Source organism: Cupressus sempervirens, chromosome 10 (assembly GCF_028749045.1).
Source record: "Cupressus sempervirens isolate cs-2001-9-10 chromosome 10, ASM2874904v1, whole genome shotgun sequence".
In the NCBI taxonomy this organism is placed as follows: Eukaryota; Viridiplantae; Streptophyta; class Pinopsida; order Cupressales; family Cupressaceae; genus Cupressus; species Cupressus sempervirens.
In genome coordinates, this window is record NC_143127.1 from 991,208,213 (window position 1) to 991,232,831 (window position 24,619).

The window sequence follows — 24,619 nt, forward strand, 5'->3', positions numbered from 1 at the left end:
TGAGTGCAAATTGAAATGAAAGCAGAAAAGAAAACATAAACTTTACCCCAAGTGAATTGGGGTATATGCTTGTATAATACCTACTACAACATGCCAAGCAATTCACAGAGAGAGTAATGAGGTGCATAGTAGATATGGTGACTACATTTCCATTTGTAATTTGCCAAATATAGCCACATGGAAATCTGGGCTTTCAACAATGAGATAAGATCCGATACAACTAAGAGCTGACCATGATATGTTTGTATTGTTTGTTATAAACTACACATCATAAACTGCCATTGCTCTTGATTTGCTCTTGATCTTATTTTAGCATCAAATTGTTTGATATCATTTCTTTTGTTTTGCCAACATATTAAGTGTTTCCTAGCATGAACAACTACTTCATTTCTACCATTCCAAATAAGCCAGAGAACTTAAAGACGAAATGAAAAACCATAAACATCTTGTCACATAAAATATAATTAGTAGTATCAATTCAATGTCGTGTCTACCTTAACATAACTTACATCAGAATGGTGATGCCTATATCCTCAATTCCATAGGATATAGTTGCTTCTTGAGCATTTGTTAAGGGAAGATTGTCATTCCCTTCAAGTACTTATCTAAACTCGAAGATTTTTTTCGGGAGAATGATGCATCAATCCCTGGAGGTGCGTTTCTTTCAAGAAGGGGAGAATGATGCATCAATTTTTGGGAGTCATAACTTTTGACTTGGATGTGGGTTTTGGCTGAAATTTTACAGGTAGTTGCAAGAGGAGTTGTTTGGATTGTCAATAGAGCTTAGCTCAATTAGTGGTTGTTTTGACTTTTTTTGGGAGTTTGAAATATCATCTTGGCCTCCAAAATTGGATTTATGTGTTTTTTCCTATGTTTTAGAAAGTTGTTTTTGTAATAGATCCAAAATGATTTTCTTGATTTCGTACATTAGTTGGCAATTTGTCTTGTCTTAGTTGGGGGCTTTTATTGGGAAAAATAAAGATTAATTCGTAGGATGGGTTTTGAAAATTACCAACAATGGAAAAATCCGTTTTCCGCGAAAATTTGCCAAATATGGTCATTTTCAAAATTGCAATAAGTAGTTTTTCTTTCATTGTAGGGGCAGACTAGAGTTGGAGAAGTTTAATGAAGAATCTAACATTCTGAACTTCTGGGTTTTGTAATTTTTTGAGTTATTATTTTGAAGAATTTGGGCTACATCATTGTGTCCCTACAATCAGGGGGTGGGCATCGGATCTTTTCTAAATTCAAAATCACCTTACTCCACATAGAATGTATTTGTACGTCCATTTTTTTAAGCAACTTTATCCATTTGATCAGTATTCCACAAAGTTAAGTTTTTCTATTCATAATTTGATTAAAATCAACTCATTTCTACATGTTGGTAGGTTAGCTTAAGGCCTCATTATAATTAATAATGATTGGTATGAAGATGGAACCAGCCTAGGGCCACCATTGTAAGCATTGTTCAAAGGTATTCCTACATAGAGGGAATTAACCGTGCTCCATAACCAACTCTTGTCCTTTGCTCAGTAATTTCTCTAGACCAATTTTTAAATAGGTCTCCTAATAAGCCTGCATAGTGTTTTACTTTGAACCATTAATCTTACTAGCTCAAAATCAAAATGTGTGGAGTGACCGATACAAGATCTCAATGGTTAAAGTATCCTTACCTGAGACCATTCCATACTCTTCAATATTCTTTTACAGGCCCAAAAAAATAAAAATAAATAAATAAATAAATGCTTACTACTGTTACACACAATAATAATATAGAGATGGCAAAGACTTACCCCATTAGTTGTGGTCTATGGATACAACATTCAGGATACATTGTATTACTTCACATCTGTGAAAGAAGACACTAACATAAACAGAACAAATACAAACTTTACCAAAAAGGTTAATTATTCGATTGTGATATGCAATGTTGGATCTCTCTTCAGAAATCTTATTGCAGTGAAAGGAATTTGATCTTGGACTGTATCGGTACAAGCACCTCCCAATATCATTAGAGATCATATTGCACCTGAAAGAACTCTAATGAAAAGAACTCTAATTATATTGTGCAACCTAATTTTTTTAGGATTTAGTTTCCCTTTTTGGGTTCCGTGATTCCTTTATAAGGATTCACCTCTTTGTATTTTATTCATTCACTTATTGGATTATATGAGATATTGCTCTTTGCATGTCCATAAGATGGATCTGGCTTTTTGGCCTCCATAATTTTTTCTTGCTTCTGTTCTTTGCTTCATCCATGTGACAGGGTTATGCATGCAGGTGTTCTTGGGAGATTAGTTTTTCACCTAATCTAACATGGTATCAGAGCAAGCTTGCTGCTTGCTGTTCATGGTTTGTTGATGCATTTTAGAAGCTGCATTTTTCAAGGGTTTCAAAAGCTTTTTATGTGGATTTAGGGGGTACCTTATTTTTCTAGTCACTTTGGGCTCAAACGAACATCACCGTTGTGCTCAGAGCGCCCAAAAACCCCATAATCCATATAAAATTTTTCCATTTTGGACACCGTTTGTCTGGGAGGCAAAAGAAAATTGTTCGACAGGGTCGTACGGCCCCCTGCACGCATTTCGAGGTGACAAAAAAATGCCACGGTTTAAGAAAACTGTCGGCGATCACCGCAACTGCTTGCAGTTGGCGGTAATTGCTTGCGAGAAATCGCTGGCGGTCTCGCCGATCGCAACGGCCCCCCGGTGGCCAGCCGGTGGTGTCCGCCGCGGCTCCACCGCGGCTCCACCGCAGGGGCGTCAGACCTCCCGCCACCCCAGCCGCCGCTCCGCCGACAGTGCGGGGGTGGTGAAGTTTTTTTGTTTTTTCTTATTAAAAAAATAATAATTTTTTCTTGCATCCGGAGGCCCTGGAGGTTTTTTCTCCGTAACTTGAGCATACGGACGTATTTTTTCATCCGAAAAATGTGTTGGAAAGTTGGTTCTGAGACGGAGATGATGGTACAGGTATTTTTAGTCTTTGGTGCAGTTTGGTTGCCTATTTTGGCAGTCAAAGCTAGATGTTCTATTTTGCCTTCCAGGAGCCATATCTCGCTCATTCAGACTCTTTTTTGGGCTCGCCAGATATTGTTGGAAAGTTGGTTCTGTGAGTTATTCAGTTGCAGAGGTCTTTTATCTAGATTCTGCTCTAGGTTCTTTCTCCTCTGAGTTTTGCACTTTTGTACTCTGGCGGATTACTTGGATTCTACAAGTCCTGGAATCTCTTCTTCTGTTCTTTTGGCTCACTCTTCTTTTTGACTTCCGAGCATTGTATGCTTCTATTCTGTTGCATTCTTTTTTCTGTAAATGCACTGAGATAAAGTGCCTGCTTTTGCATATCTGGGATCTTGTACACCTTGTGTTTTTTTGTACTCGCACTTAGTTATAAAGTGCCATGGGGGGTCATGATGTTTTTCCATTTTGTGCTCATCCACCTTTGTCAAGTAAATTTTTCTTCCACGATGTTAGCCCATGCAGTGTGTCAGTGACATCGCCCTTTATCCGGTGCTTGTACTTCTATTGCAATGTTGGTGTTCCTGATTCTTCTTCTTGTAGATGTTTTTGGCATTGCATTTTAGTGTTCCTGTCACCCCTCTCCCTGTTCATCATTATGGGGGGGGGGTTCACCTGTTGGCTCTATTGCTTCCTTGGTTCGGTTGAGTGATCTACGTATTCAGTTTTTGTTCCTATGTACTAGGCGGATGCAGTGGCTAGGCACCTATGCATTTCGGTGAGATGGTTCATCTACTATATAGACACTCATTGATTCCTACTTTTGGAGGTCACCTCTTCGATTGATCAGCTCTTCAGACTTTGTCTTCTCTACCTGGTCATGCACTATTTCAGTGGGGGTTCCAGCAGTTTCTTCTGACAGTGTTTGCAGCTTCATGCTTCAGAGATGCTTCATGCTCTTTCTTGTTCCTTTCTTTGGGACATTTCCTAGATTGGAGGCTTAGTTTCCTTCATCTAGTTCTTTTTCTTGTATTTGGGTACCTAATCAGGCCTTGTTGCCAGGACCCATCTTTTCCTGTTTTCTTAGTTGTGCTAGGTTAGCTTACCTCCTGAGCTTTGCTTAAGGGGGGGTGTTAGAGTAATTAGTTGTTCGCACTTATTAATTAAATCACTTTGGTTTAATTAATTAAGTTGCCTATTACTCTTGTTTTCTTAAGCTATCTTGTAGGTGCATATAATTAATATTTTATTAATTATATTGTGCAACCTAGTTTTTTTAGGATTTAGTTTCCCTTTTCCAGTTTCGTGATTCCTTTATAAGGATTCACCTCTTTGTATTTTATTCATTCAGTTATTGGATTATATGAGATATTGCTCTTTGCATGTCCATAAGATGGATCTGGCTTTTTGGCCTCCATAATTTTTTCTTGCTTCTGTTCTTTGCTTCATCCATGTGACAGGGTTATGCATGCAGGTGTTCTTGGGAGATTAGTTTTTCACCTAATCTAACAATTGGCATAGCTGAGTTGCAAAAGCATTTATTGGGGTTTATTGGGAACATCAAATGAGAATCCCATTTTATTTTTATTATTTATATTGGAGCAGCACTCGTCGATTTAAATGAGGGAGGAAAGAGGGCAGGAAAGAGCTCAGTCTGTAAGTACAGAGTCTCAGAATGGTCAACGAGATTTATCACAAGCAAGAATCCAAAGAACAGAGAAAGCTACATATCTTTTAAGGAAATGGTTCAAATGATTGAGAGCGCGCCTGATCCTTAATATCTTGAGCTGATAACCATTTCATGCTAAAAGATTGTAGATTTTTAATTACGCACTTTAAGAAAAAATGAATAAATAGAAAAGCTTAAAATAGCTAATATTCGATCTGAACAGGAGGAATTTTAGGTAATGATCAAGAGTGTTGTAGACAAATTCTCCAATGCTAACTAAAATTAATGAGTGCAAATTGAAATGAAAGCAGAAAAGAAAACATAAACTTTACCCCTAAGTGAATTGGGGTATATGCTTGTATAATACCTACTACAACATGCCAAGCAATTCACAGAGAGAGTAATGAGGTGCGTAGTAGATATGGTGACTACATTTCCATTTGTAATTTGCCAAATATAGCCACATGGAAATCTGGGCTTTCAACAATGAGATAAGATCCGATACAACTAAGAGCTGACCATGATATGTTTGTATTGTTTGTTATAAACTGCACATCATAAACTGCCATTGCTCTTGATTTTCTCTTGATCTTATTTCAGCATCAAATTGTTTGATATCATTTCTTTTGTTTTGCCAACATATTAAGTGTTTCCTAGCATGAACAACTACTTCATTTCTACCATTCCAAATAAGCCAGAGAACTTAAAGACGAAATGACAAACCATAAACATCTTGTCACATAAAATATAATTAGTAGTATCAATTCAGTGTCGTGTCTACCTTAACATAACTTACATCAGAATGGTGATGCCTATATCCTCAATTCCATAGGATATAGTTGCTTCTTGAGAATTTGTTAAGGGAAGATTGTCATTCCCTTCAAGTACTTATCTAAACTCGAAGATTTTTTTCGGGAGAATGATGCATCAATCCCTGGAGGTGCATTTCTTTCAAGAAGGGGAGAATGATGCATCAAATTCTGGGAGTCATAACTTGACTTGGATGTGGGTTTTGGCTGAAATTTTACAGGCAGTTGCAAGAGGAGAAGTTGTTTGGATTGTCAATAGAGCTCAGCTCAATTAGTGGTTGTTTTGACTTTTTTTGGGAGTTTGAAATATCATCTTGGCCTCCAAAATTGGATTTATGTGTTTTTTCCAATGTTTTAGAAAGTTGTTTTTGTAATAGATCCAAAATGATTTTCTTGATTTCGTACATTAGTTGGCAATTTGTCTTGTCTTAGTTGGGGGCTTTTATTGGGAAAAATAAAGATTAATTCCTAGGATGGGTTTTGAAAATTACCAACAATGGAAAAATCCGTTTTCCCCGAAAATTTGCCAAATATGGTCATTTTCAAAATTGCAATAAGTAGTTTTTCTTTCATTGTAGGGGCAGACTAGAGTTGGAGAAGTTTAATGAAGAATCTAACATTCTGAACTTCTGGGTTTTGTAATTTTTTGAGTTATTATTTTGAAGAGTTTGGGCTACATCATTGTGTCCCTACAAGTAGGGGGTGGGCATCAGATCTTTTCTAAAATCAAAATCACCTTACTCCATATAGAATGTATTTGTACGTCCTATTTTTTTAAGAAACTTTATCTATTTGATCAGTATTCCACAAAGTTAAGTTTTTCTATTCATAATTTGATTAAAATCAACTCATTTCTACATGTTGGTAGGTTAGCTTAAGGCCTCATTATAATTAATAATGATTGGTATGAAGATGGAACCAGCCTAGGGCCACCATTGTAAGCATTGTTCAAAGGTATTCCTACATAGAGGGAATTAACCGTGCTCCATAACCAACTCTTATCCTTTGCTCAGTAATTTCTCTAGACCAATTTTTAAATAGGTCTCCTAATAAGCTTGCATAGTGTTTTACTTTGAACCATTAATCTTACTAGCTCAAAATCAAAATGTGTGGAGTGACCGATACAAGATCTCAATGGTTAAAGTATCCTTACCTGAGACCATTCCATACTCTTCAATATTCTTTTACTGGCCCAAAAAAATAAAAATAAATAAATAAATAAATGCTTACTACTGTTACACACAATAATAATATAGAGATGGCAAAGACTTACCCCATTAGTTGTGGTCTATGGATACAACATTCAGGATACATTGTATTACTTCACATCTGTGAAAGAAGACACTAACATAAACAGAACAAATACAAACTTTACCAAAAAGGTTAATTATTCGATTGTGATATGCAATGTTGGATCTCTCTTCAGAAATCTTATTGCAGTGAAAGGAATTTGATCTTGGACTGTGTCGGTACAAGCACCTCCCAATATCATTAGAGATCATATTGCACCTGAAAGAACTCTAATGAAAAGGAGCAGGACATCGACCTAATTTCCCACACCTATTTAAAGCTTAAGTGTTGTTCAATTCCCCTTTCGAATTAGGGAAGCAGCCTGCATGATTCCATGTGAGAAATGCATTCACATAGAGGCTATTGATTGTTGAATGGAATTCCAGAGCAGTAGACAGGAGGCAATCGCTGTGAAGTCCATAGGATTACATCTCTTTCAGACATTCTATCGAACACTTGGCGTGCTTGCAATCTAAAAAAACATTTAGTATACATATAAACAAGAGCACTACTCAGAGAAATATCTGAATCTTACAAGTTTTAGAATCCATCCTCAAAAGATTTATTTATAAATTATAAAATTCAAAGTAGAAACTCCATTCACTTGAATTGGAACATGTATAAACCTATGTAAGGAAATCCATAAGCCATTACATCTGACTTCAGACCTTTGCGATCACATTTATTTTTTGAAAACAATTCATGGAAGTTAATATGTATATGCAAAAACACAAACTTTGTATTCTAGCCTCCACAGTCAATCAACCATTTTAAAAACCAAACCTCAGCACAAATTGTGGATTCATTCTCCCTTAGAGAGTGAATCTGTATCATACAATATTCAATAGCCTCCAGTATTCGTATCTGATAAGATCAAAATGGTACCCTTGTTAATTCATTAATTTTGTGTGGCTTTTGGTGAAGATATCTCAAATGGGTATGACAACTTTGATCATACAACATTCATCTATGGCTTTTAAGAGTCAATAAACAATAATATACAACTTCGATCATACAACTCTCCTCCATAGCTTTTAAGAGCCAATTAATAATAATACAATTCTACGTATCTGTCACATCTTTTTAGTTCCTGCCGCAGCAGGAAACTATTGCCGAGGGCTTGAGGTTAACTCGTGATTACTGTTTATCTTTAAAACCAATCAGACTGTTTCATTGACCTCCCCCAATGTCCATTTCCCATATTTCTTCATTCTTTAATTGATGGAGATGATCGATTGTTAGTAGGAAACTATGCAGAACAATGCTTTTACAGAAATCAATGCAAGAGATCAATGCTTTCACAGAAATCAATGCAAGAGAAGAGGTAAAAATCGATGTAAAATGTCTTGGGGTTAGCGTTTCTTGCAGACTCCCTTTGTAGCTGGCATTTTGGACATGATTACAAAGTCTTGGGCCTCTCGTTCCCATCTAAAGACTGAAAATAATACCTGGCATTAGGGATTCTTCCTTTTCGTACAGGTGAGACATGTGGCAATTAAGCTTTCAATAGCTGGCAATTAAACTTTCTGCATGGACATTGATCAGTAGAGTGATTAAAAATGGTGATGTTTATACAGAAAACCCATTGATGAATATTTTCTCTTGTGCACAACAATATGGAGACCATACGGATTACAGGTATGCAGAACACTTGATTTTGTGCAATGCTTAGAAAGTATGAGCTAAGTTTTCAGTTTTGCTGCAGTATGTATATTATTTTTTTCTTTGGACACAAATTTTCAATGATTACACAGTTATCCCATATTGGGTAATGTCTTTGCTTTTTTCCCAGCCTTCTCTCATCAAACTTTATTTGGGTTAATTCAATATGTTTTATATGTAATGCATACTATATTTTTCTTTCAATTTTGCACTATTTTGGACAAATATTGTTCGTATTGCATAAGTTTATTATATCTACTTAATTTTTGCAACATTTCGTCGTAACGTCTGCCATCAATTTGTCCACAACTATTTCTGTAGGATACTGTTTTCGTTTTGAGAGAGATGCTCCATTTTTCCGGACATAATTTTGCATTATAGCTTCAATATTAGTTCAGTTCGTCTGAAACTGTCTCCGTCAACTACAATTTGATGGTTCACTTCAAGTGCAGTTAACGAGAATAAGCTATGAGTCTGGACGCCCCTTTCAATTTATAGGGCTTAACCTCTTAATATTATTGTTGTGGATGTGTTTCCTTAGTTACTGGTGCTGCTACTTCCTTTGTAGCTCTAGCTGACTATGCCTTAACCTCTACGTGTGCCTATACCTTTGCCTACATTGCCAATACTGGTGGTACTTATGTTGTTTATATTGCTGGTGCTGCAGATGGATCTCCTGTTGCAAGAAATGGCTTTGGATCTGTATCTGCTACCTTTTTTACTTATTATGCTACTGGTTGAAGCCCTACGGCTAGCTGACTCAGGTGCCACCTACCCGAGTTAGTTGTGGGACCTAATTATCAGTCTCGATTGCCCTATTGCACACACCTTATACTTTGCCTTCTATATTTGGAGTGTGAGCTTGAATCAAGAATCTTACAGTCCTTGATCTAGGTAAACATGGTTACACCACATTTTGATTTCACTGTGCAAGATATTGAACACTTATCCCATTGTTGCTCCCATTTGTGAACACCGTTCTCTTTTCTTGTTGGTTATGATGTTCTATGTTCTTGTGGCCAAAACTAAACCTTTTTTAAATCAATTGTTAAAGTACGGAGGAAGCTATACAAAGATGACTTGTACGAACCTATGACAGCGAGGAAAGTATACAAAGATGGCTCGTTGAACATATGAGTAAGCCTTAGCTCGTTTTAAGCACTATCAGAAGATTTATACACAGCTCATTTTGGTGGGTAAAGAAAGGGAAGTTAGGTCCACAACCATCGTTCTCCCCCATTAAAAATGGTAATTTGCTGTACAAAACCTTGCACAGTAAATTCTAAATATTTTGTTTTAAAAACCTTCTAAATAAATAAATACAATATATGTAGAGTAGCCGGCTAAGAGAAGGATTGTTTTAAATAGGCTTTCAAATTATTTTATACTTAATTATATACAATCAATTTATTTTTGAAGAATTTTGGTTGAAGCTCCACTCCTTGAAATGATTTCAAATTGCAATATTAAATACAAATCAACGGCTTTTAGAAAGTTCAAAACTAGAGTCTAGATTACTAGAATCTAGAATCATTGTGAGATAGTTTTTTGGTTTTTGCCAATATAGTCGATGTTTCTATTGCATTATTTAGCCAACTTATCAGTCTATATAGCAGTTCTATGTTTCTATTGCAATATGTAGCCAACTTATCCATCTATATAACAGCTATTATGTGAGGTGTCAGCGCTATTACTAACCTTAATCTAATTAGTGTCACCTATAAAAATCACTATAACCAGGTCTATTAATAACTTTTAATAAGTGTCACCTATAAAAATGACTATAACCAGTACAAGCTAAAAGCTAATCTCATTTACCTGTTATCGTCAAATTGTTAGAGAGTTTAAAGAAACACAGATTCATTGTATAAATATTTATATCATTTGCATGCTTCAAGTTCTGAAGTCAGTCATAAAAGCTCTATGAATATTTATATCATTTGCATGCTTCAAGTTATGAAGTCAGTCATAAAAGCTCTATGAATATTTATATCATTTGCATGCTTCAAGTTCTGAAGTCAGTCATAAAAGCTCTATGGCCAATTGAATTATATTTCGAATAACAATTCTTCAGAGTTCAAAGAAACAAAAAACAAAAATTTGAAAAAGCTACAGGAATCAACAAGGCACAGAACAAAAAGTTTTAAAAAGCTACAGGAATCAACAAGACATAGAACATGAACATGAAAATGATTTTATGTGGTTCACTAATATAGCTACATCCAAGGAAAACAAGAGAGTTGTTTGGACACAATGTCAACTTGGAGAGTTGTTTGAACACAATGTCAACTTGGCCTAGGAGACTATTAGTTGCTACCTATAATATGGTTACATCTGTAGGAACAAGGAAAAAAATTGTTTGGACAACATATCGACTTGGCCTACGAGACTTATCTTAGTATTTTCTTGTAGCATATGCAAGAAAATGCCCAAATGCCTCAACTCACTCGAGCCCACCTCTTCATTGCTCTTTTCTCGAATTAAAACTTGCCCTGCCCACACTTTGGCAGGAACTAAACTGCCCTGCAGCCCTTGTTGAACTGGCCAAACCATCATTTGAAGTCATATATTGTGTCATCAAGCATCTTTCCCATGTTTGCATTTGACCGACCTTCAACAATAACATCTTTCTCAACTGGTCAACCATAATAGTTAAACTATTATCAGATACATTTCCTCATTTTTTAATGTGTCAGCATTTGATGTTCCTTCATCGTTTTCAACTGTCCAAGCATCACAGTCATAAAATGTATCATCAGTTATCTTTCCCCATTCTTCAATGTGTGTCATCCAATAGTCTTGATCTTGCTTCAACAATAAATTGTTTGAGATCATCTCTTCTGTTTTGCACCTGCGTAGCAACAATGTTAGCAATTGAAGATACTGACTTTTTAAGTGTTTAGGAAAACTACTTTATTTCTACCATTACAAATAAGCCAGAGAACTTGAGAAGAAATGGCAAACAACAAACAATTTGTCAGTAAAATATCATGACAACATAATTAGTAGGATCAACACTGAAACAAAAGTAGAATCTGAAAGTAGTTAAAATTATGAAAGATCAATTCAAACAGGCTTATAAACTCAATTAATGTTAGTCATCTTTTATGGAAGTAAATGAGACTATCAAGAACATGCAATGTTGTCTTCACCTTTACATCAGCTTGTCATTCCCTTCAAGAATTTTTCTAAACTCAGCTTAGATTTTCTTTGAGAGAAGATGTTATCTCATCCAGATTTTCTAAAATGTTATGGCCAAGCTCAAGTTTTAGCTGGATCAATTGTTTTGTGGCCTCCTCCTTATTTGAACGTGGTACAGTGTTCATGTCCTCGACCAAATTTTCCAAAATCCTACGACCTAACTCAAGTTGTATTTCAGTCAAATTTCTTCTGGCCTCCTCTTCAGGTGTTGTAAAAATTGATGTAGAGGGGCCCTTTGAACAAGATACAGAGCTCAAATTATCTGCCAAACAAACAAGAAGCAAATTTGAGTATGATATAAATAAACACACATAAATTGAATCCAAAAACAGTACAAAGATTTACTATGGATTGTAAAACAATTATTTATTATATACGAAAAACAAAGACCCTAATGAAACTTGAAGATCATCGTTCAAGTTTAATCGAGGTGGAGATTTTTCCTTAGAAAGTGGCTGAGGTTTGATTTACTTGCATGTAATGATAAAAAATATCATTGAATTGAATTGACAGAGGTGTATTGTCAACTGATTCAATAAAACAGACTTAAATTACCCCATGTGGTGTAAGAGGCCATCCTTTGTCGGGTCCTTCTCATGGGGTCTCCAAGTTCAATGATGCTCCTCTTTTTTAACAACTATAGAGAAAATCATAACAAACCGAAATCAAAGAGAATCATGAAATGATCTCAAAAACCCAAACCAAAGAGAATCATGAATGTCTAATCTCTAAAATCCAGATAAAAACTATCATGAATATTTAATTTCCAAAACTGAAAAAAAAATCATGAATGTTTAATCTCTAAAACCCAAATCAAAGAAAAACATGAATGTTTAATCTCTAAAACCCAAATAAAAAAGAATGATGAAAAACTTGAAAAACATGTTTGTGAAACTTGGATTTTCACCTGCTTTTCATTTGCAGTTGGAGATTGCAGGGGTGCCGTCTGCTCCTCACTAATTGTAAATGAACTTGTGCGATGCTTGAGGAGTTGGGGTCTGTTTCGAAGCCTATTAGATGACTTCTTTACAGAACGTCGACGAGACAGGGAACCCATAAAATCTCTAGCAATTTTTGCAGGACTAGAGGTAGCCTCGTCTATTCCTTTAGAAAAAGTGACACTTTTTTGTGTATTGAAGCTTCTCCTCTGTTCTGGTTCTGCATGCCCTAAAACAATGGTGACATTTTTATCTAAATCAAAGGTCACATGTTTTCCTGTTCTTGCCTTTTTCCTCTGTTTTGGCTCTGCATTTTGCACAGCTTCCTCCACAGCTGCTTCAAATGTGCGCTTCTTGGAAACGTAGTTGAAGAACCATTTAATAAGACGCTTGGCTGGATCCACAACTTTTCTCACTATCTCACCAATCGCCATTCTCCTCTCTGAAACCTGCTGTTCTTTTTCTTTTCCTTTTTTCGATGCGATGGGATTCTACAGCAGAGGCTTCTTCTTGGTTTATATATAAATTTTGTGTAAGATGACTGTTTCGTAGTAAGGTATGTTTCCAATTTTTTGTTCATGGCAAGTTTCCTTGTTATAATTTCACTTCTCTGCTGTTGCAGCATTCGACTTGATTGAAATTGTTAAATAAATTAGCAAGTATCCAAAATAGATTTGAAGATGAATCAAAAGAAATCTTGAGCGAATCAAGCTTCTATGTTGGTATGGTAAAGCTGCTGCTGTTTCTATTTTAAATTTTGACAATCGTTTGCAAATTATTTTATCATTGCGGATGTTCATACGGAGAGAATGGATTTTTTAAGTTTCTAAATTTACAAATTCATATTAGAAATTAGTTTAAACACCTATTTTAATAAAAATCTCAAGTTAAAAATTATATCTCTACAAGAAAATTTGGGTTAATTTTTTTTTAAATTATTAAAAGACATTATAAATGAGAATACTATATCATATTTATTTGTAATAAAAATATTTAAGACTAGGTATAATATAAAATGTCATTATGACTTTATAAAAATATCATTTGTCAATTTATATGGTCTAATTGATTTTAAAATTGTAAAATGTGGTTAAATACTGAAAAATTATAAAAATACTCATTCAATTGTAGTCTCACTAGTTCTGTGGCCAACAACTACTCCATTGCAACTAAAAATCTCAACAATAGAAGATATTATCAATTAACTCATCAAAAAAGAAAGATTTTTTATATTGTGTTATTTCTTTTATTGCAATTATTTATATTTAATCATTTTTATGTGAGTAACCCAAACTTACATCCTCTTTTTGTTTTTTTATGAATCCAATTGCGTCTCTTTCAACATTTGCAATCCGGTTGAAATTTTTAGAGTTTGCTTGAGTGTATGCCTCTACTAGGAGTTGCTTGACATTACAAAATGTTGAGGCAAAGACAACATAAATAATAGTAAAAATAAATGGTTAATATTTTACAATCAATCAATTCAACTATACCCTAGTTAAAACCATGGGATAGCATTTGACTATTTGACTCCTAATCCCACAACTTCAATTGCTATCTACTCGAAGTTGCATATAATTTAGAATTTAATATAAATCAAAATCAAAGCAAGCCAACTCATTCCTCATGTGTCCTATTTGTTGCAAATTATTCTCATGCAAACACTATGATATCTCTTTTGATCAGAAAACCATTATTGTTATAAGGAAGAAAATAGAAAATATAAGAGGCCTTTGTATGTCTCCCATTGACTCCTGCTTGCTAGCAAATAGCGAATGGTAGAAGATGCAAGTGTGTTGATTGGAAATTTGATTGTAAAAAGATTAGGTGATTCAAGTGCCTCCCAAGTTTTATCATTTATATTAAACACTATCATGTTCATAGAAGTAGTTGTTAGAAAATAGAGGCACATATTATCAAACTAAATGAGTAAACTATAAAGAGGGATCGATGTAGTATGGTTATATGACTATCGTCACTTCCACAATTTATCATAAATAATTCTTCATCTCTCTGAGGTACAATTGCTAAAATCTAAGGTGGAGAATTTGGACAAAGAGCTTATAGAGAGTAGAAGGGAGGACAAGAGAATAAAAGAATATAGAGATAAAAGCGTCAACAACTTAATTGACATTTACTAGGTCATAGAATGTGTTTCATCATTGGCCATGTTGTATATATTTTTGATTGTTATAAAATCTTAAGAGGTGCATTTATCAACCATATTAAGGCAAGGATAATTTAAATGCTTTGTTGATAGTCAATTCTAATTCCTCTTCTGTATCCAGCAATTTGTACCCTTAATCTGAATATTCTGAATCACTTGTGAAAATGTTAAAAAATACCTCTCCAACATATTTAATATATTTTTCTAGATCATTTGTCTTAGTCTTTGAAATTGGCCACCAATTCAAGTTCATTATGCTTCATTATACTTTATAGATCCATGGAATTCATCCACTCCTTCATGCCAGAAATAGAAGGTTGAGGAAGGATGTCAATGCAAAATGCATATTACTTAATGTCTTTAGCTTGAGTCCTTCTCTCACAAGTTTAAGAATTTCAATCTTACTAATGGTTATTACTTAGAAGGTAACTCTACCAAATAGTTGACACTAAGAGATATAAAAGAAGTGGATGCAAAATGAAGTGCATGGTTATTCATCCAATTGCTACAATTTCTACTTGCACACAACTTTCGTAGCTTATCTTATTTTGAAGTGTTAGATTTAATCACTTATATTCTAATTAGAAACAATTTTCAAAAATTACATGGTTTATGCACTTATTCAAAATTGTGGGTAAAACAAATAATGTTTTGAAATTTATGTGAACAAAACACGCAATATTTTAGCAACATTTGTGGAAAAAAAATATATGTTCAATATAACCATGGATTTTTTTTGTAAGTTGTATTTATTAAAAATCAAATATGAATACAAAAATTATCATATTTTGACAACATTTGTGTGCCAAACAAAATATGTTTAAAGACAACATATGAATCAATACAATCATGCCCAAAAAAAATAATGTTTCCAAAATACATTTGCACAAAACAAACAATGTTTTGACAATATTTGTTAGAAAATAAAAATGCATTTAATAACACCATGCACATCAAAAATAATAATAATATTATGTGGGTCTGTTAATGGGCCTACAAGGGTTGATCCTAAACAAAGAAGGGAAAAGTGTTGTTGGCAACCTTTAGAGGAAGGATGGATAAAAATAAATTTTAATGGGGTTGCTTGAGGAAACCTTGGTATATCTAGTTGTGGATGTATAGAAAGAGACCACAAGGAAAACTCATTAGCATTTGTGGAAAAATGATTAAGGGATGGAACAAACAATGTGGCAGAATGTGAAGTTGCTAAGGAGGCCTTAGTTTTAGGAGTTGAACTAGGTATTCATCAAGTGCATCTAGAAGGAGATTCATAGATTATTATTAATGGAATCAAGAAAGGGAAGATGAAATCTTGGCATCTTGATAAGCACATAAGCCAAATCAAGTACCTGTTATGAAGTTTGAGGACTTAAGGATATGCCACGTTTATAGGGAGGCAAAGAAGGTGGCAAATAAGTTGGCCAACTTGGGAGAGAATACTTCTTTTGGGAACCAAAATGAAAATTTTGAAGACTTTAGCCTTCTCAATTTGGAATAACAATGAAGGGTGATGAAGTGGCTTTTATGTGTGTTTAAGCCTCCCTTTTGTGGGCGTACCTCTCAATTATGAATTTGAACTCCTAGTATGATGGACACTCATGAAGAAGTAACCCCCCACATGTAATAGAGGATTCATAATTATTAAATATCACCTCTCAAAGTGTGGGCTTCTAGATCATTTGAGGGTTTGATTTTAAGAAGGGTGGGGATTGTCTTCAGTAGGGAAATTTATAGAGAAATCAGAGATGGAGGCCAATTTTGTGTTGGAATCAAATAATCAGACCTAGGCATATAAAGGGAGGATCACAGTGAGATGTTTGAAGAACATTTTTCTGTTTGATGAGCATGGATTTATGTGTGGCATCTAGGAGATGTTTGGTCTAGAATATCTAGACACCTACTGGAGGAGAAGGTCCAATTTGGACATAGCATCTCCCGTTGTGGCTCTGGCTCTGTTAGTTGGTGAGACAAAGGAAGAAGTCCGCAGGGTTGTGGCAGTGTGCATGGACTTGCAATGGCTAATAGGGATAGATGATGTTATTGATAGAGTCGTACTCATGGGTGTTGGTCTAGAAATGGGATAGGAACCATGGAGGCTAGTTGGGGGTGGTAATTCTTTGGTACAACCTCTATTCGTTTGGTCTTCTACATCTCCACAAGGGGTTCATTTTTGAAAAGCTGTAGAAGGTTGGAGGAAGGTGATCAATTTCTTGCAAGAGATGATCTAGTTCATGGACGATGAGAGGAGGGGTTTTATGAAGCCGATGCCATGGAAGAGTGTGAGTTTTCTTGGGGAACCGTAAGTGCAACTGGTAGGAAGTGTCTTCACAGAGCATGGAGCACTAACATGCTGTGATCAGTGGAGGATTACCAAACTATCCTAAACTTTACAAAGGAGGATGCAGTGAAATGGTTCAAGGACCAACTATTTGAAGGTTTTTTTTGGGTTCTTGTTTGAATGACTTCTTATTTCCCCCATGGCATTTGAATACTAATTTATTTTTGAGTTGGGCTTTGTTGATGGATGTTAATGCCCTTTGTATATATTGACTTTTAATTTCAATGGGGGAGGGTATTTGGGAGGACTTTTGAGACATTGACCACTTTATACTATGGCATACCTATGCAAGCACTATCTTTATTTAAATCAATACAAAAAACTTGTTACCTATTCAAAAACCTAATAATATTATGTGAATCAAAGCATATGTCATCTTAATATTATAAATTTTTAGAATCAGAATCACATGCAAAAATGTTCAAAAAATACCATGCAACATCTTTAATAGAATTATTTGATCATTTGCAACAATCTTCAAAATTAGTCACCAGTTCAAGCATGAAATTTAGCCAATCCTTGATGTCATCAATAGAAAATTGAAGAATGATGGTACATATTGTTTGAATTATTTTACATACTAATGATATCAAATTCCTTTTTCCCAAGTCCTTCTCTCTCAAGTTTAATAATCTCAATCTTACAAATGGTTATTACTAAGGAAGGTACTTCCACCAACTCTACCAAATAGTTGACAGTATATTTTGACACCTCTTCTATGTTAGGCAAATCATACCCTTGATCTAACTATTTTGAATTACATTAAAAAAATTCAAAAATTACCATCCACTATATTTAATAGATTTATTTGGATCATTTGTAATAGTCTTCAAACCTAGCCACTAGTTCAAGTTCACTATGCTTTCAATTCAACTGCTCCTTAATGCCATCAGGAGAAGATTAAGGAATTACATCAATTTAGAGTTCATATTTATTGAAGTCATTGAAAACAATAGCCATATCAAATTTCTTTTGCCTGTGTCCTGCTCTCTCAAGGTTAAAAATCTCAATCTTACTAATGGTTATTACTCATTAAGGTACTTTCACCAAATCTACTAAATAGTTAGCAATATGAGCAATAAAAACAAGGATTTGAAAGGAAGTCCATGGTCATTTATCCAATTTCTCCTCTTTATCCTTGCAAACAACTTGGTAGTTTACCCTCTTTAAAAGAGTTGGATTTAATCACTCATTCCAATTAGAAACACATTTGTCAATTATATGGTTTAAGTACTTATTGGAAAGTGTGACCAAAACAAATAATGGTGTTAAAATATCTGTGAACAAAACAAGTAATTTTTTGACAACCTTTGTGGGGAAAAATTTTTGGCATTAAGTTATTATTGAGCATTGGAAGAATTAGTGTTTACTGAGTGAAGCAAGGTAAAATCAACATGCAGTATCTACCGAGTGGCACTACATCTATCGAGTCACTGGTGGTCACCGAGTTCAAAACTACATTGAGTGATCAATATGGACTGAGCCTTCACTTCTATTGAGTGCATGACAATGCCGTGTAATGGAGTGGACATTGACTATCAGAAGGTCACCGATTCAGTTTATTGAATCTGAGTTATTTACTATTGGGTCGACTTTGTAATGTGTTGTTCACTTGTATTTTGGCTGACCTTGCAGTTTTGTAAATTGGAAAGGTATATATGTAAGATGCATTGTAAGATATCATTGTATTGAAGTACTATGATTTTTTTTGAGAAGTGCATGCGAAGGATTATCAATAGTAGTTTAGGGATTGCAACAAGGTCAATATAGGAGCAAAAAAGTCATATCTATCATATAAGGCAATCAGTGCATAAAGGATCTTATCAGCAATCAGTTGTATGTAGATCCAATAGTTCATCCTAATAGGTGAATTAGTTTCTAAATCCTTTAACAAGGTAGATTTAATAGTCTTTGTATAAAAGAATGGATCTCTTCAAGAGGAAGTAAGGAAACTCAAAAGAGAACAAGAAATTCAATCAATCAGGCTATGTGAGATTTTGGAACAAAGGAATAAGGAAAAAGAAGACTTGGAGGCAAGAAACAATGAAGAAAAAAATCAATCCAATCAGCATGAAGACCTTATTGATCAAATCACTGAAGCAAATGAAGAAATTAGGATTCTCAAAGCATAGAATGAAAGAATAAGAAATGATCTAAATTATGAAAGAGAAATTAATGAAAGAACCATAAGAGAACTGAGATCTAAAAAGAAAATCATTTAAAAATTGAAGAATGACCTAAATTTTGAAAAAAAAATCAATGAGAGAATGATGAAATCTCAAGAAGACATGAATAAATTGAATCAACAAAATGAGTAGAATCTTCATAGGCAAAAAGGTAAAGTAGGACTTGGATACAATGAAGAAGAAGGTGAATCTTCCAAGCAAGGTGCAAAAAGGAATAAAAAACTCTCATGCAATAATTGTGGGAAAATTGGTCATACATCAAACAAATTATGGAGCAATGGAAAAGAAAATTTCAATGGAAAGTGCTACAACTGCAATCAACATGGTCACAAAGCTAATGAATGGAAGGAGAAACCAAAATTTGAAGGTAAATGTCACAAATGGAAAAATCATGGTCACAAGGCATCTCAATGTAGATCCAAATCATTAAATCTAGCTGAACAACTTGTAAAGGCAATATTTGGATGGGATTACAATACCTAGTGCAGATGTCATTATTGTGGAGAATATGGACACACTGGCATAAATTGTGCAAGGCATCACTTTAGAAAGAAGGATACAACTATAAGGTGTTACACATGCACTAAACTTAGTCATATAGCTAAAAACTAAATGAATATAAGGAAAATTGAAAATGAAAAGAAAGCAAGGGCTGACAAGATAAGGAAACAAATGAAGCAACAATGGATTCCTAAATCTACTGAGGATACAAGCTCAAATCATGGAAGCGAAGTCAATCAAGAAGTGGGTGACTCCACTGAGGAAAGTTGGTTGAAGACCTTGCCAAGTGAGGTCGAGAGTAAAGGAAATATGGTTTGTTTGCTGATTTGATACTCTTTCTGAGTTAGGTTAGTGGACCTAGCACACAAGGTTGTAAAGAAGAACCTTGAATATGATCTGTCAGATGTGTTACTAAAGTAATTGAACAAAAACATTGATAGTGTGGAGACTTCCAAGAACAATCCCTTCAAGTTTGGTTCATTTCTTACTTGCTTATTCTTTTATGTTCAAAAATTCTTTCCATATAAGGGCATAGTCGTGTGAAGGAAAGACACTCCTATTCTTTATCAGATAAATGAATTTATTGAAGAAATGGGTGAAAATTTTGAAAGGGTGTTGGATAACTATTTTGAGGTGTTCAAGGAGAAAATGAACAACATATTCTGAATCCCACCCAAGCTTGTAGAAGACTACAAAGATGCTATATGTTTCATGGTGGACTATGACAGAGTGTACATTCAAGAAGCCATATGAAGAGTGGCATGGGTAAAACCATTGCCTTATGAAATTAACATTGATGAAGCTAGAGACATCATTGAGGCATTAGTAAATGAGCCAGCCAATCCTAATCTTCCTACACTTGGCACATATGAGGAAGCCAAGAAGAGGATAGAGCTTAGTATTAAGATTCCTCAAACTCTCAACAGAGGCAAGAAGAGAGTTGCTAAATTAAAGATAGTTGAAGGTCCTCTAATGCTTACCAAGGGCAAGGGTGAGGATGAAGAGGAGGAATCTAAAGAAGAAGAGGAAGAATCAGAGAAAGAGGAACTAGCAAGGAAGAAAGGTAAAGTGTTTTTCACCAAACCTCAGAAGCAACCAACTACAGTGTTCACCAGGAGAACTAGGAAAGGTAAAAGTGAACTAGTATTTATCTACCCTACACCTACATTTGAGAAAAGAATGAAACAAATAAGAGTTGGAGCAGGAATTTGCAACTTCAAAGTTCTCAAATATGAGACTCGAACTCCAACTGATAGAAAAGAGATTGAGGAATTAGTTATGGAAAAGATGGGTATTTGGAAATACTCCCCTGCACAAATGCAACCTCAAATCCATGCATATCTTTTTGCTAAAATCAAAGTCAGATGGGAGAACGAGGTGCAAACTGTAAAGAACATCTTTGAACAATAGCTGAGATAGTTGGTACCAAATCTGACTAATGGAAAAGTGAAGAAGACAATAAAAGAGCATGAAGATAGAATGATTCTAAAGCTTAACACATGCTTCATATTAATGAAGAATATAGAATCATTGGTTAAGAATGCCTCAGATGTTTGGAGAGATATATATCATCTCAATGAGCCATCAAAAGAAACTATTGAAATTAAAGATGATGACAACAGTGACAATGATGATGATGATGATAAAAATACTCCTTCAATCATAATTACAAGAAGAGAATTGCATGCTCTAATGGAGGAGAAGGAAGAAGAACAAAAGGAGGAAGAAGCAGAAGAAGAAGAAAAGGATGAAGATGATCTGGTTAGAATAACAACCAAAGCAATTGCATCTCTTCCTCACACTCCAGAAAATACTTTCACATTTGTGGAGACAACTTCTACTAGTGAGATTGTGAGCACAATAGTAACATCAATTGCTCAATCTTCACCAGCCACCTCCTAGCTCCAGGTATCTAGAATGGAAGTGTCAAGAACTTCATCTACTGAGCTGATTGTTACTTCTTCAGCTACCGAGTTAGCTCCCTCTGCTCTTACATCATCAGTAAGTGCAACGGTGAGTTCTACAATTTTGTCTTCATCGATTCTAGTTAGCTCTATAGTTTTTTTTTCATCAACATTATCTGCATCCACTTTGATTCTAGTTAGTTTAGATATTTCTATGGGTATTCTACTGAGTGTGGCACCATTTTTGGGAAGTGTTTCAATTTTGGATTCGTTTAGTACTCCTATTGGTATTCAATCCTTAAGTCCCATCCCATTTTTCACTGTTAGCCCTTCTATCTCCACTATTGTGTCTATTCCAAAGGTTAAACTAGTAATCACAAAAGTAGAACAAAGGCAACTGTTGAAACTTATGATCACTGGAAAGAAAATTGAAGAAGACATTGACTTAGACACAGAGATAGAAATATCTAAGATTGACTTTGACACTGCTACTATTGAAGAGATGAGATTAGCAAGTCAACTCATAGAGAAGAAAGCTAGGCAGAAGTAGTTAAGGTCTGAAAGGGATAAGGAGTATAAAATAATTGAGAATGCCAAGAATATAATTACAAAAGCTATAGGTGTTGAAGTGGATTCCACTCAACACATTTTGATTCAGTTAGAAGAGGTTGTACATAAATATAATGAGGACTCTTCCCCGACAAGAGAAACTAATTGAAAAGGCTGAAAGGAAGTTTGATGAAAAGGTGCTAGAGCATATTGCTCAGCAGATTGCAATTAAAAAAGTTGAGTTGTCCACATTTTTGGGAAATTTTAAAAATTCTTTTAATAACTTGCAGCATCACTTTTTGCCAAACTTTGTCATGTCTTTGGTTTTACTAAAGAAATAAAGGAGAAGATAAATAAGATTGATGTTGATATGCAATCAAGTGCATCAAAGTTGCAGATTGACCCCTCCTCCAGCTCCTCTCATCACATGAAGGTGAAATATCTGGTAGATGTGTAGGCAAAACTTCTAAGAGAAGAAGTAAGAGTAAGAGAAAATTTGATTGATATTCAAAACATGGTCTTGCCAATAATGGATACAATGCTAAAACATATTGCTCATTGCAAAACATTGGTCCAAGATTGGAACTTCTTAGTGGCTGATCACATGATCAAATTATCAGTAGAAGTTCAGATATCCCTCTCCACTTACCAAATTTTGCAAGAGAATTGGGATAACTCATTTGACCTCATTCTAAAGGTACATCAAGAATTTCTATCTCATTTTGGTGTAACTATATAAATAGTATATGTAGCCCTTTGGCATTACTATCAAAAAGGGGGAGAGATATCAGTATAATCAAAAAGAGGGAAACACTATATATAAGAAGAGATATCAGCATAAGTGAAAGGGGGAGATAGCACTCAATAGAGTTAGGATGTATATGTGTATAGCTATGTACATAAGTATCTTTGTACATACATTATGTGTCATCAAGGAGATATATGTAGGAATGATATGCAACAACTTTACAAAGATCAATTTTGAAAAATCAAAATTTAGTATGTTAGATTATGTACACATGTTTTGGCTTATAAGTGTTTTGTCACTATTGCCAAAGGGGGAGATTGTTGGAATTAAGTTATTATTGCCATTAGTGACAACACTTATTTATATCAGTGTAGCTACAGAGCTCAACACTTAGTTTCCTACACTCATTGAGCATTCTAGTGTTAACCAAGCTTTGAAGTGTCCATAAGTTTACCCTAAGTAGAATAGTGGCTATCGAGTGAATACAGGAAATGTGAAGACTAGCAGTGTCTACTAAGCTTCACAGTGTCTATCGATCAGTAAGCTTGTGTCATGGAAATTCACTGTAAACAGAGCATTGAAAGAAGTAGTGTTTACCGAGTAAAGCAAAATAAATTCAATGTGTAGTATCTACCGAGTGACACTACATCTACCGAGTAACCATTGGTCACCGAGTTTAGAACTACATCAAGTGATCAGTATGGATTGAGCCTTCACTTCTACCAAGTGCATGACAATACCATGTAATGCAATGGATGCTGAGTATCAGAAGGTCATCTAGTTAGTTCATTGAACCTGAGTTATTTACTATTGGGCCAACTTTGTAATTTGTTGTTCACTTGTATTTTGGCCGACCTTGAAGGTTTGTAAATTGGAAAGGTATATATGTAAGATGCATTGTAAGATATCATTGTATTGAAGTACTATGAATTTTTTTTGAGAAGTGCATGTGAAGGATTATCAGTAGCAGTTTAAGGAATGCAACAAGGTCAATCTAGGAGAAAAGAAGTCATATCTATCACATAAGGTGATTAGTGCATAAATGATCTTATCAACAATTAGTTGTAAGTAGATCCACTGCTTCATCCTAATAGGTGAATCAATTTCTAAATCCTTTAACAAGGTAGACTTAACAGTCTTTGTATAAATCTCTTAACCGAGTGCATACTTCATTGTATGTTTGTAAATCCTGTTGGTGTAAATAAGTATTTACTTATTACACTTACTTAAGTTTTACTTAGGTTAATGCATTATTTAATTATTTTGCATTATTTTATTATTAATTTAGGTGAGACACTTAGGAGTTTGTGAACTCTCATTGAGTTACACAACTCTAATTATGGACATGGTGTCTACAACATAGGAGTATGCATAATTCACTGAGTTGCCATGATGAAAACACAGTTATCCGCACTCCTCATTTAGCACATGTTGTCTACTCCATTGATTTGTGTGCTACACCATTGTAGGCTTATCCTCACATCATCGCACTTAATCCCATGCTTAATGGAGGATAACCCATATCTAGTGGACATGTTTGTGGTTGTATGACATATCATGATGCTGACTTCTATGCATTCTAGAAGCTCTCCTGAGGCCTTTATATTCAGGCACTCCTAGTGTACTCTGAATCAAGTTATTGAATGAATATCATCATTTTGATCATACTCTGTCTATTTTGGTCTACTGTGTGCTTGTGTTGA

General features: G+C 34.8%; 1 long non-coding RNA gene across 1 annotated transcript; it reads left to right on the top strand.

The window, feature by feature from the left end:
* The first annotated feature begins 8,323 nt into the window (after positions 1-8,323).
* Positions 8,324-9,749, top strand: LOC149537287 (uncharacterized). Its single transcript, XR_016358186.1, has 2 exons — positions 8,324-8,360; positions 9,052-9,749. It is a non-coding gene; the product is annotated as an uncharacterized LOC149537287 (long non-coding RNA).
* Positions 9,750-24,619: the final 14,870 nt, after the last annotated feature.